Here is a 13,942-nt window from a genome sequence, read left to right on the forward strand (position 1 = left end):
CAGAAGTTAAGTCTAAGGTCAAAATTTGCAGAACCTGAGAGTATCAAGGTAGCAAGATACCTAAATGGTTTGAGGATGAACATAAAAGAAGAGTTGCAGTTGTTGAGTCCTAACACCATAGCTAAGTGCTATTAGCTAGCTTTGAAGGTGGAAGAGAAAATCAAAAGGAGACAAGAAAATAACAACAAAGGCAGAGGAAGGCAGCCATTCAGAGGAAGAGGTACATTTACAAGAAGAAGTCCAAATTTTCAACCACAAACAGTGCTGCATAATGAAGTTAACAAGTTTGATAACTTCAGAGGAAGTTTCAGAGGTAGAAGGCCAAATTTTAGAGAAAGATCACGAGGAAGGACGAATGGACCAATAAGATGCTACAAATGTAATCAGGAAGGTCATATGGCACACAAATGTCCAGCAAAACCAAGCTCTAGTACTCATGGCAAAAAGATAATACACCTAGCACAAGAACCGGATTTACAAGAAGATTCAGAAAGTTATGGTTATCCAGAAAAGGGGGAAGCACTTATGATGAGAAGAACGCTGTTGAAAATGCCTGTCAAAGAAGAACCACCACAAAGGAAGTCCATTTTCAGAACTACCTGTAAATCTGGAGAAAAAGTTTGTAAGGTACTGGTAGACTCTAGTTCTATAAAAAAATTTGTGTCTCTTGAAATGGTGGAAAAGTTAAAGCTACCAAGAATACAACACCTGTATCCTTACAAAGTATCTTGGTTAAATAAAGGACAACAGACTATAGCAGAAGAGCAAGCTTGGGTGGAATTTCAGATTGGAGCCTATAAAGATAGATTATTGTTTGATATTGTTAATATGGATGCATGCCATTTACTTTTTGGCAGACCATGGCAATATGATCTCAAGGCACATCACGATGGAGTGAAGAATACGTATACCATTACAAAAAATGGAAAGGTCATTGAATTGATACCTTTAGTTGAGCCAAGTCAAGAAGAATCAAAAGCCGCAAAAGCCAAAGTTATGGTGATGGGTAAGAAAGAATTTCTGAAAGAGGTGAAAGGAAAGAAGTGTTCACTCTTTGCACTAGTTCCTCTACTCAAAAATAAATTACAGAATGATGCTGAAAATCAGACTGAGGAAGAAAATTCAGAGATTGAGTCTTCAAACTTGAAGGTGGAAGTGACAGAAAAGAAGAAGGAAAAGGTGCCTGAAGAAGTGGAACCAATTCTGGACAAGTACAAAGAAATTATAGCTAATGGAATACCAAGAAGTCTCCCACCAGTGCGAGAAATCAGTCATTGTATTGATCTCATACCAGGATCAACATTACCCAACAAGGCGGCATATAAGCTAACACCACAACAAAATGAAGAAATGGCAAGAAAAATTGAAGAATTTTTTGAAGCTATTAAAGAGGTCCAAGATCAAGTCAAGTTGCAGCTACAGAATTCAAATTAGAAGTACAAAGAAGTTGCTGATCAAAAAAGAAGAGAAGTACAATTCGAAGTTGGTGATTTAGTATGGGCATATCTGAAGAAAGAAAGGTTACCCCAAATGAAGAATACAAAGTTACTACCTAAGAAGGTTGGTCCTTGTCAAATTCTAGAAAAATATGGACATAATGCATACAAAATTCAGTTACCTACAGACATTGGTATTTCACCCATATTCAATGTTTGTGATCTCACACGATACAAAGGTTCTGAAACACAAGTCATACATGAAGATTCAGTAACAGAAGATCTGCAACAAGTACCTAAACCAACACCACCTCAATTGGAGAAAATCCTAGATACAAAAATAAAGAAGACTCACAAACAACAATACACTCAGTATTTAGTCAAATGGAAGAACAAACTAGTGATAGAGGCTATCTGGATGGATGAGAAACAAATCAACAAGTATGGTTCATCCGTTCAAGATCTCATCTCAAGTGGACTTGAGATTCTTTCTACAGGGGAGTATGTTGCAGTAGCAGAGCGAAAAATATGATAAGTAATGTTTTACGTTTTGTGTGTGTTTTAAATTTAAATATTTTCAATAATGTCCTACATGTGGTGGCATACCTAGAGTAGCAATTCGATGAGCTCTCCAGATATAGCCACCTAGGACCAGGTGTGTGGATTTTAAAATTAGAATAGTTGTTTTAATTCGTAGTTGTGCTAAATAATTAAAGAGAATTCCATCAAATATTGGTGACAGATAATAGGCAGTTACAAGAATACCCATGATTGCTACATGGTATTGATGTTAAAACATCTTTTAGATTCCTATTCTTAGCAGTTACAAGAATATCCATGATTGCTGCATGGTATTGATGGTAAAGCATCTTTCAGATTCCTATTCTTAGCAGTTACAAGAATATCCATGATTGCTGCATGGTATTGATGGTAAAGCATCTTTCAGATTCCTATTCTTAGCAGTTACAAGAATATCCATGATTGCTGCATGGTATTGATGGTAAAGCATCTTTCATATTCCTATTCTTAGATGGAAAAGAAAATGTTTTTATTACTACTAGACAGCAAGGCCAGTCAAACTTTGGTTATTAAAAAGCCAATCTTTTATGTAAAAAAATGATTCAAACTTAGGGAGGAATGGGAAGTTTTATGTCTCCTTTGGTCTCCTACATTTTTTTTTCAAGATTATGGTTCTACTGTTATGCTTCATATATTTCTCATGGCAATTAGTTTAGGGAATAACAATTGCAGAAAAATGTACTCTGATGTGGGGTCAATATCTCGGGTTTGAACTGTTGGATTTCTCTCAAATTTTTATATGTTGTTTGAAACCTAGTTATGCCAAATATCAACAGTTAGATTGAGTAAATCTTTTCTGGTTCAAAAGTTATTCATGTCTTAGTGCAGGTCTATTCGAAGGCAACAAGAAGATATTTTGGGAGATTTATTTTTAGAAAAAATGTACTCTAATGCGGGGTCAATATCTCAGGTTTGAACTGTTAGATTTCTCTCAAATTTTTATATGTTGTTTGAAACCTAGTTACACCAAATATCAATGGTTGGATTGAGTAACTCTTTTCTGGTTTGAAATTTATTCATGTTTGAGTGCGGGTCTATTCGAAGGAAACAAGAAGATATTTTGGGGGATTTTAGTTTCAAAGTTTTGTTTATTGAATCTGATTTTTGTGTGTGATCCTGAAGGTTGTAGATGCCCCTTTAAGCAACTCAGTTGAGTTACTTATTCCTCCTGAGTTTTCCAAGGTGTGCCTCTGCATCACCCTCTTCCCTTAACAACCTGGTAATATCATTCAACTCAGCTTGGGCCACATATTTCTCTTGGAAAATATTACCAAAGCAATACCTGTTCCATCTTTTAAGCTGATATTTAACATATTGTAGGAGTTTAGCAAAGATATACATTGTTGTACCAAAGGAAAGTCTACCATCCTTCCACCACTCAGCTACATAGCCATATAGATCTGGGTCCCTTAACCACATAAGCTAGAATTTAAAAGGTGGCTTCTGAGGCAATCGGTTGGAGGAGATAACTAACTTAATGGGCCAGTGATCCGACCCTCTCCAATCTAATATCTTAGACCTGGATGACCATAATCCACCCACCCAAAAATAGGATACCATGAAACAATCTAGTCATTTCGTAATGCATTTATCTCCTATTCTTCTATTATTCCAGGTGAACTGGCCATTACTAGGCTTGATATCTACGAGATTGAGTGCCGAAATGTTATCCCGAAGAAGCACAGAGGAGGGCTCAAGTCTTGCAATACCCCCCCATTTTTCAGAGAGATCTAGAATAGCATCAAAGTCTCCAGCAATAATCCATGGCAAATAAGGAAATAACCCACAAACAAAATGAATATTATTCCATGTAAGGATCTTACCTTGCAACTCAACAGGGGCATAGACATTGGAGAGAAGAACAGACTCTCCTGACTCATAGCACAAAGAGACTAGGGAAACAGATGATCTAAATGATATCCACCACATAGGTTGGATCTTTCGTGGGTTCCAGAGGCAAGCTACCCCCCCTGAAGATCCCTGAGCTCCAATGCACTGACATTGACCATTCTTCCACAATTTAGGAGCTATACTCATCATACTCTCAACAGAAACTTTGGTCTCCTGAAGAAAAAGAACATCAGGAGAATGAATTCTAACCAATTCTCGAACAACTTTTTGTCTAGGGCCGTTGTTCAGGCCCCTTGCATTCCATGAAATAATGATAATTTCTCGGGAGCCAAGAAATGAGAATCCAAGGTCTTGACAGCTCCTGACTCCACCAGATTCTCCCCAATCATCTTAGTCTTCCCCATGTCCTTCTTACGCCCACTTTTACCACTTTTCTCAGAAACCCCCTTCTTGCCATCCTTCTGAAAAATACCCAAGTGAGGAGAAGACTTGACACGCTTATCCACATCCAAAACTACACTCCTTGCAAGAAGGGCCACGCCCCCTACATCCTGACCCTGATCAGCATTAAACCCTAGAGTCACCTGAGCCCCTGCCTGCCCATCAGTGACCATAGGCATAGCAGGTTCAACCTATGGAACAGGAGGAGATTCAAAAGAGGCAATCTCCTGATCAGGCTCCACAACCAATTGAGCCAAGCTACTAGATTCTGAAATAACTTCTTACTGCCCCAGTTCATCTAGGACTTCAAATCTATTAAAGGTATCCTCCTCCTGTGTCTCCATCAATGTCCTCTTTTGACCTCTATTACGACTGCGAGCCTTAACTTGTACAAAGCCCTCAGCATCCTTTTCCTCTCCTGAGTTTGGCTTCTTTCCTTTATCAGCCCCAAGATTGTGACGAGGAGGGGTTGGAGGCAGCTGATTAACCAACTTGGCCTTCGAGCACCTACGCAGCAGGTGGCCATATTCATGACAAAGTCGGCACCGAAAGGGAAGGGTCTCATAATCGAGTTGTTGCACCCAAGAATGTGGTCCTGCGCACATTTCAACTTTATCTGGCAGTGGTCTACTTAAATCAAGCTCCACACAGATTCGAGCAAAAGTCATAACCCTCTTCCCAAGGGTTTGGGTTGAGGACCCTACCGGTTTCCCCAACATCGAAGCGAGCATATGGAAAACATCCTCCCAACAACACTCTATTGGAAATATGGGTAGCCGAACCCACACTGGGACTCGATTCGGAAGCTCCTCAGAGGGGTTAAATCCTGCATGCCATGGCTTAACAAATAGCCCAACCTAGTTGTAAAAATAGGGCCCGCCCTCAAATACCCTATTACGATCTGCAATGCAAGTGAATGTAACCATGAAAAAGTTGTTTGCAAGCAACGTGACATCCATTTCACCCTCCGGCTCCCAAATTCTCTGAGCCCAATTTTTTAGATATTGAAGGGATACTCTCAAACCCAAAAATTTATAGTACAGTGAATGCTTTGAATAGTATTCCACATCCTCAACAATCATCTCGTAAGGGATTACCAATTTAGGTCTTTCTTTGCATCGCTCTAGGCACCCATTTATCTTTGTGATCAAGGAACTGCTAGACGGATTTGATGTTGTAACTCCTGAACTCTGAGAAAAAAGGGCATTATCAAACACCCTCACCCCTTGATTTGGCGGATGCATGTCCTCCGCATCATGCAAAATAATGTCAGGTGAGACCCCTGACGGCTTACCCCTCGTCATTCATCCATTGGCCTAGAGTAATCACCATAGGGGACCACAAACTAGGCACCACACGACCCACCGTCCCCACTACTCATAGACCGACCCAAGAGCAGAGAACAGCCTGCAAAAATGGCATTACAGACCAGATGCCAACCCTCATGCCGACAGAATCACCTTCCCCCGCTGGCGCACGCACAGAAACCTCAGAACGGAGCTAGGGCACGACTGCCCTAGCTCGTCGACCTCACACAGACACCCATCACAGCGCACATCCTCCTATATCATATTCTTAAATAGTACATTCAAAGTGTCTCTAATTAATTAAATGAAATTATTTAATTAAATAAGAAATATATTTATGAGAGCATATCTCATTTTATTAAATTAAATATCTCTCCAAAATCCTTCTTCAGTTCAAAAAGGGAAATTCCCAATTCACTGTTGATCAAAAAGGAATTAAATTAGTTAACTCCTTATTCTACCCAAATTAAATTAGTTAACTCCTTATTCTATTCAAATTAAATCAGTTAACTCTCTTTAATTTGGGAATTTTCCTTTATGACTGAACTTCACCTTTAATCTTGACCGTTGATTGAAATCGATCTCAACCATTGATGGATTCCAGGAAAGTCTATTTAAGAGACCCTCATCTCTTCATTTTGGGAGAGGATGAATTTGGAATTTGCATTGAATTACTATTGGAATTCATACCCACATTTGCTCACATTTGGTCATATTTTACATACATTTGCATCCTTAGCTTAATTTCATTTAGCATAATATGCATATGATTAATCTAGTTTCTTTTACTTGTTCTTAGATTAGAATGCATTTCTCATTTTAGATTAATCTGCATAATCATATATAGATTAATTTCATTTCTTAAATCCTTCGTTCTTAGAGGGTCTGGTTGCTTAACACCTCAAATCTGAGGATATCTAATAAGCAAAATCCCTTTAGATAGAAGGCAACAGGTCGCCTTGCTGGCTAATTTTTGGATGAACAATTCAATGTTCATTCTGGGATGAATCCGCATAAAATGACGGTGTTGAACTGTGTGTGTTAGCAGAGGCCGCATATTCACGCATACATTTTTGGCGCCCACCATGGGGCCTGAACCAAGTTTCTAGCTCCATCTTCTTTTCTTGCATTCTATCTTCAGTCTATTTTTCTGACTCTTTTTTTTTTTTTTTTTTTGCAAAAACTTAATGGTTCTAATCAAGTGTTTTTTTAGGTTCTTATTTTAGCTTTTAAGGCTAACCCTTGTGCAAGCTGAGTTGCAAGCAAAAAAATCTTGGGGTTCTTGAAAGATTTGATCATATCCTTCAAACGGTTCATTATTTTAATCTAAAAAAATTATTTCATATTTGGCATGCAATCCTCAGTTCACAGTAAACATTTCGGATTTATTTGATCAAAAATGATTTTTTAGTAATTTTTTTAATGTATTTTCATGAAAAAAAATATTTCGTAACCCAAATCATTGAATTTTAATTTGAAAATTATATTACAGATTTCGGAAGATTTCATGAGATCATAGTAAAAATTTTGGGTTTTTTTGAGCAAAAAATGATTTTTAATAAATTTTTTATGTATGTTCATAAAGAAATTAATTCTTGACATAAATCAAAGAATTTCAATCCGAAAATTTTATTGAATGTTTGGGAGGCTTTTTTTAGACTACAGTAAAAATTTCAAATTTTTTGGATCATAATTCTATTTTTAATAAAAAATTTATTTGTTTTCATAAAAAAAATTATTAACTCATGATGCAAATCTTGGAATTTTAATCAATAATTTTTATTAGAGGTTTTTGGAAAACAGCAAGGAAGAAATAAAGGCCATTCAAATATGACAAAAGAAAGCAAAAAAAAAAAATGCATCTCACTTTTGCTTGCTTCGAAAACAGCACAAGAATTGTTAAAAATCAAGTAAACTCTACTAAGCGCGTTGCGAGGATCACCAAGTAACCTTCCTCAGCTGATAACACTTCATTTGGATCTTAAAAAAAATCTCTCATGTCAATCTTGTGTGTGTTTCCTTCCATTTTTTCATTTTACAACACATGCATAATTTGATACTAGAGTGTGATCTCCGTCAGTATTCATTTAGCAAGCTTAGGTACTAGTGATAGATTTAGATAGCTATTTTGGGTTATTGGACTCGCTAAATCTGTCGGCCCCTCATTTCACCCTGTGGTTGCAAGATCAACACCACGTTAAAGGGGAGGGGTCTACAGGAAAGAAGCGTTAAATGCTCCACAAGGCAACCCTTTTGTGCTTTCTAGAACTCACTAGTTTCTGAGTTGTGGACTCGTTTTGGCTTGTGTAAGGGGTTAAATGTTCCACATTTTTAGACTCACCTCACATTAGTTAAAGCGTTAAGTGTACCACCTTGTGCTCTTTGACTACTTTTGGAAATATTTTCTTTCGGGAATTAACATCTGTACACACATAGTAATTAGGCCCCATGAACACTATTCGTGGATCTTGAGAGAGTGGGTTCCTAGGGAAACTCCTCTTTACAAAGACATACACATTGGATGCTCTTTGTCCATATCCATTTGACAAAAGCATAAACATGTTGCCTTTCCCATGAGGCATAGAACTACCCAAATATGACAAGTACTTTGGAACTACTGATCCCCAAGATCACTTGTAGGAATTTGGTGCTTTGTCTATGGAGTTTATACATGATCAAACCTACCTCATGCGTTTATTCCCTAGAAGCCTAGGTGGTCAGGCTTTGGAGTGGTTCTCACATATACCTCCTGGTATCAAAACGTTTGATGAAATTGCCAATCTCTTTGTTCAGCAATATTCTCATAACATTCAACATCTTGTCAATATTCGAGATCTATGCAACCTTAAACAGAAAGTTGGTGAGCCTTTTCTCACATTCCTCCAACGGTGGAGATAACTATACACTAAGTATTCTCACAAAATTCTAGAAACGGAGAAGCTTGACATTTTCACTAATAACCTCCTACCTAATTTCGAATATAGAGTCCAACTTCAAGGTCCACGTACCTTTGAAGACATTATTACACTAGGCTATCTGTATCGAGGAATTTATGGTTAAGAAAGGTGAGCTCACTCTTTAGAGAGACATAAAACAAGGTTCCACTTCCAACAGGGATAAAACCAAACATGTCAACAAGAACCGAGAAATTGTACATGATGGAGTTGTTGACAATGTCACACCCAAACCTGCTAAAGCTACATTTAATCTCACAGATGGCCTCAAAGTGGCCAAAAATGCTGAGAAACCTCCTCCTAACAATAAGACATCTGGGAACAAACCAAGAAACTCATGGACAACACGCCCCAAGTGAGAGTATACACCTTTGGAAGAACCTTTGGATGTGGTTTACAAAACATTGCTACAACACAAGCTTATTTCACCAATGGATAACCCTCATCCCTATGATCCACAACCACATCCACCATGGTGGAATGAGACCTCATTCTATGAGTATCATCAAAAAAAGGGACACAAAACTAGCAACTGTATAAACTTGCGCCATAAAGTCCAGGACATGATTGATGCTAGTGATCTTGTGGTAGATGGACATAACAAAAATTTGGATCACAAGGCATTCAAAGAACCTTTCCCAGCTTATGAGAAAGGAGAGACTTCAAAACCAGAACCCTACAATAAGGTCAACTATACATATTCCAATGATGACAATGTCATTCATATGGTTGAACCTATGGATTCTAAATATTGCAATGTTATTATCATTAAGGGAAAGCAAGAGAATGATAAACCCAAGACACCATTTGTCTTGAGGGGCCCTACTTCCAATGCAATGGATAATGCACCTTCGCAACACTGTGCTAATGTTGTCACTCATTCTCGTGCCAAAGGCCCTACGCCTCCTAATTCAAATCCTAAACAACACAAAGACAAAGCCCTTGGTGGTCCATCTGGTAAAGGTGCAAAACCCACAAGGAACTCGACAACAACTAGTTATAGTGTTCTCGATCAACTGAAACAAACTAATGCTCAGATTTCTATCTTTGAGCTACTTAAAATCTCGCCTGCTCACAAGCAGATTCTAGATAAAGCCCTCGCTGAGGCAAATGTTCCTCAAGATCTTGATCTTGAGAGATTTCAATCCATGGTAGGTCACCTGACCTCGCCATACCTTATGACCTTCTTCGAAGAGGATGATAACTCACTAAATCACCCACACAATCAATCTCTACACATCGAGGTTATGATCCATCAGACACATGTTCGTCAAGTACTCATTGACAATGGCGCTAGCCTAAATATTGTCTCTACGGCTCTTCTTAGACAATTGAATTATTCTGAGGACTCTATCGATCCTCAACGAAAGATCACTATCAAAGCGTATGACAAAGTGGAACGAAACTCTCTAGGCCTTGTGGTTTTACCCATTTGTGTCAATCTTGTAGAGAGGAATGTCACCTGTTAGGTGCTTGACATTCCCTTGGCTTACAACATTTTGTTAGGATGGCCATGGATACATGAGATGCACGTTGTGCCATCCACATACCATCAATGCATCAAATTTCCATTTTATTGCTCTAAATTTACTATTCCTGCCACTACTAGCTACACCTGCAATATGCTCAAAGCTGCTAAAATTTTTGTCCCTACTAATCGTGAGTCCACTAATTATCACAATAATAAGCTGAAACAAATTGAGAAATCATTCAAACTGAAAGAAACTAGCATGTGAGAGTATCACATTGAATCAGTGTTGTCATTGACATCTCTCCCAGAGTTTCCTCGACATTATGGGAGACCCTCAAAGGCAAAGAAGCCATTCGTGCTGACACCTCAGACCAAGTATAATGATGCTTTTGTCAAGGCTATAGTTCCCTTAGAAGATGAAAGTGAAAATAGAGCCATTGTTGCATGGCTTTATAGAGAAGAAGCTTCAATGGACCTAACATAACAAGCTTGAGAAATTACTCCTAAGACATATGGGCCTGGCCTTAGGCTTATGAAGCATTTTGGTTACAAGGGAACTGGCCCTATTGGGTGCAATAACAATGGCCTAATTGATCCTATCAAAGCAACAATTATACAACTGGCCTAGGTTTTAAGAAGGTCCCTTTCCATTTGGGATCCAATAAATTTGTTCCCAAACCTGACAGTTCATCTGAAAACGAGTCACAAGTTGAGTCAGATACTCAAGAGGAAGAATCTGATGATGAGGATTCCTATCCTCATCCTATCCCTTATGATCTCGCTAAATTCTTTGCTAAGCCAGATGACTTTGTACCACGTGTTAGCACTGTGGATGATACCAGTGATTCTTTTGAGGACAATACTGAGCAACACAAATATCATTCAAAAAAGGGAGAATCCAATCAGTCATGTCATGTTGAGTATTTGTGTATGAACCCAGAGGATGAAGGCGAGTATGTCCTATCACTATTGGGGAGTTCTATAATCTCTCACCATGTAGCACTGATTCTCATGAATATGAATTTGACTCTCTTTCAGAAGCTACTGCTGATAAAGACATTGATCAAGTGCATGTCTATGAAAACCAAATCGAGGTGGGTGAAATGTCTAGGGTTAGGTCATGGGGGTCTAATCCAACTAGTATCCTAGAGTCATCACTTACTGACATTTGTAATCTGAGGTGTTTGAACACAACTGTGGATGAAGTTTCCATAGGTCTCGAATTGATGGTCCATGCACTTAATGACTATATTGTGAATGCAATTGAACCAACCACTACTCTCTCACTCACACATCTTGAGCTTATAGACTGGAACCCCAATGCATCTAATGAAGTTCCCATGTTCCAGAATGACTATGCTCTTGCCTGTTACCTAAACGCTATCGAACCTGTAATGTCTTCCACCAATGAGAAAAGCATCAACATGACTAAGGCTGACATCAAATATCTCAGTCACATAATTAAAAGGAAAATATGTAAAAGGTTCAATGGTGAAAACCACATTGTGGTAGTGTCGAAACTCAAAAAAGTAAAAATAAAAGACATATCCAAGGGTGAAAACCTCTCTCAGGTGCCTGTGGATGAGATATTTGATGTACTTCCTAGTCATTTTCAGGAGAGATCATTAGTATTGATAGAGCCGACGCAACTAATTAACCTAGGCACAGAAGAACATCCTCATATGATACATCTAGCACAGTCACTGCCACTTGAAGAGAAGGAACAATTCATTTCCTTTTTCAAAGAAAAGAAAATAAATTTTGCCTAGACATAATCTGACATGCCAGGATTGGATCCTAATCTTATCATGCATCATTTGTCCATAGCACCAGGTATCAAACTAGTTAAATAGAAGCTTCAGAAAATGCATCCTCATGTTGCATTGCTTGTCAAAGCAGAATTGGAGAAACTTCTAAAGGCTGGTTTCATCTGTGCAATTGATTATGTTGAATGGATATCCAATATTGTTCCTGTTTCCAAGCACGATAAATCTATCAGAGTTTGTACAGACTTCCGTGATCTTAACTTGGCATGTCCTAAAGATGACTTTTCACTCCCTAATATTGATATGATCGTGGACATGATGACTTACTATGAGATGTACTCACTTATGGATGGTTTTTTTGGATACAATCAGATAAAAATTGTGCTAGAAGATCAGGAGAAAATGGCTTTCACATGTGCATGGGGAACCTTTTGTTGGAATGTGATGCCATTTGGTTTAAAGAATGCTAATGCTACATATCAATAGGCTATTACTAAAATTTTCCATGACATGATGCATAGAACCATGGAGGACTATGTTGATGATACCTTGGTCAAAAGTGCTAAATGTAATACTCATCTACAAGATTTGGGACCCCATCCTAGATCGTATGGAAAAATTCAGTCTTCGGCTCAATCCTAAGAAATGCGCATTTGGTGTCACATTAGGGAATTTGCTGGGATACATTAGTTTTTCAAAAGCAATTGAAGTAGATCTAGAGAAGGTACAAGCCATAATGGACATGCCACCACCTCGGAACATCAGCCAGATGAGAGGGCTACAGGGAAGGCTTCAATCTATTCACGAGTTTATTTCACAATTGGTGGATAGATCACAACCCTTCACAAAGACCTTACATAAGGGTGTGAAATTCAATTGGAGCCAAGATTATGAGAAAAGCTTAACTCAGATCAAACAATATCTTGTTAATCCACCCATCTTGATGCCTCCTATTCATGGGAAGCCTTTTCTTTTATACATTTTAGCCACTGAAACATCTCTGGGCATTCTATTGGCTCAGGAAGATAATGACAACAAAGAAAGGGCTATTTACTACTTGAGCTGAACATTGGTCTCTTATGAGAAGAACTATAGCATTATTGAGAAAGCTTGTTTGATAGTTGTCTTTGCTTCCTAGAAGTTGAGACACTACATGCTTGCCCACACTACACAGCTCATGGCTAAAATAGACCCACTAAAATACTTACTCAGTAAGGAAGCTCTCATAGGGAGATTGGCTAAATAGTTTATGATACTCAGTGAGTTTTTCATTCAATATGTTGAACGCAAGGAAATTAAGGGACAGGAAATTGCAGACCAGCTGGCCGAGGCACCCCTACATAGTCTTCTACCGATGAACATTGATTTCCTAGATGAGTCAATTCTAACACTCACGCACCACACATGGATTATGTTCTTCAATGGGTCCTTCACACAAAAAGGATCAGGTGCTGGATTACTCTTCATTACACCACAGAGATACTCATTACCCAAAGTGTACAAGATTATGTTTCCTTGTACAAACAACATTGTTGAATATGAAGCTTTAATCAATGGCATGAAAATTGTAGCTAAATGGAGAGTGGAACAGTTAGATATCTTTGGTGACTCTTAGCTTGTTGTCAACCAGGTTAATGATGTGTACCAAACAAAGGATGAGAAACTAATTCCTTACAAGCACATGGTTGATGACTTAAAAAAGTACTTTGCACACATCACCTTCCAGCAAGTTCCACGAGCAAATAATAAAGCGGCTGATGCCATGGCCACTCTAGCCTCCCTACTACAAATGCCAAAAAATGATTTTTGACACGAGTTCTTGGTGGAAGCGTTACACTACCCAGCCTATAACACACCTAATTCCAAGATGATGTATTCTATTATAGGATAAGAATCATCTCGCTGCCATCACATTTATTCCTACCTTTGTAATCGAACCATTTTGGAAGGTCTGACCCGAAATGAGAAACGTTAGCTAATCTGTAATGCTTCACATTATGTCATTATTGCTGACGATCTGTATAGGAGAGGTCTAGACAGAACACTCCTTAGGTGTCTAGAACCCGAAGAGTCCAAACACACACTAATTGACATTCATGAGGGTATTTACAAATCTCATTCTAATGGCCAGACATTA

Source organism: Cupressus sempervirens, chromosome 5 (genome assembly GCF_028749045.1).
Source record: "Cupressus sempervirens isolate cs-2001-9-10 chromosome 5, ASM2874904v1, whole genome shotgun sequence".
In the NCBI taxonomy this organism is placed as follows: Eukaryota; Viridiplantae; Streptophyta; class Pinopsida; order Cupressales; family Cupressaceae; genus Cupressus; species Cupressus sempervirens.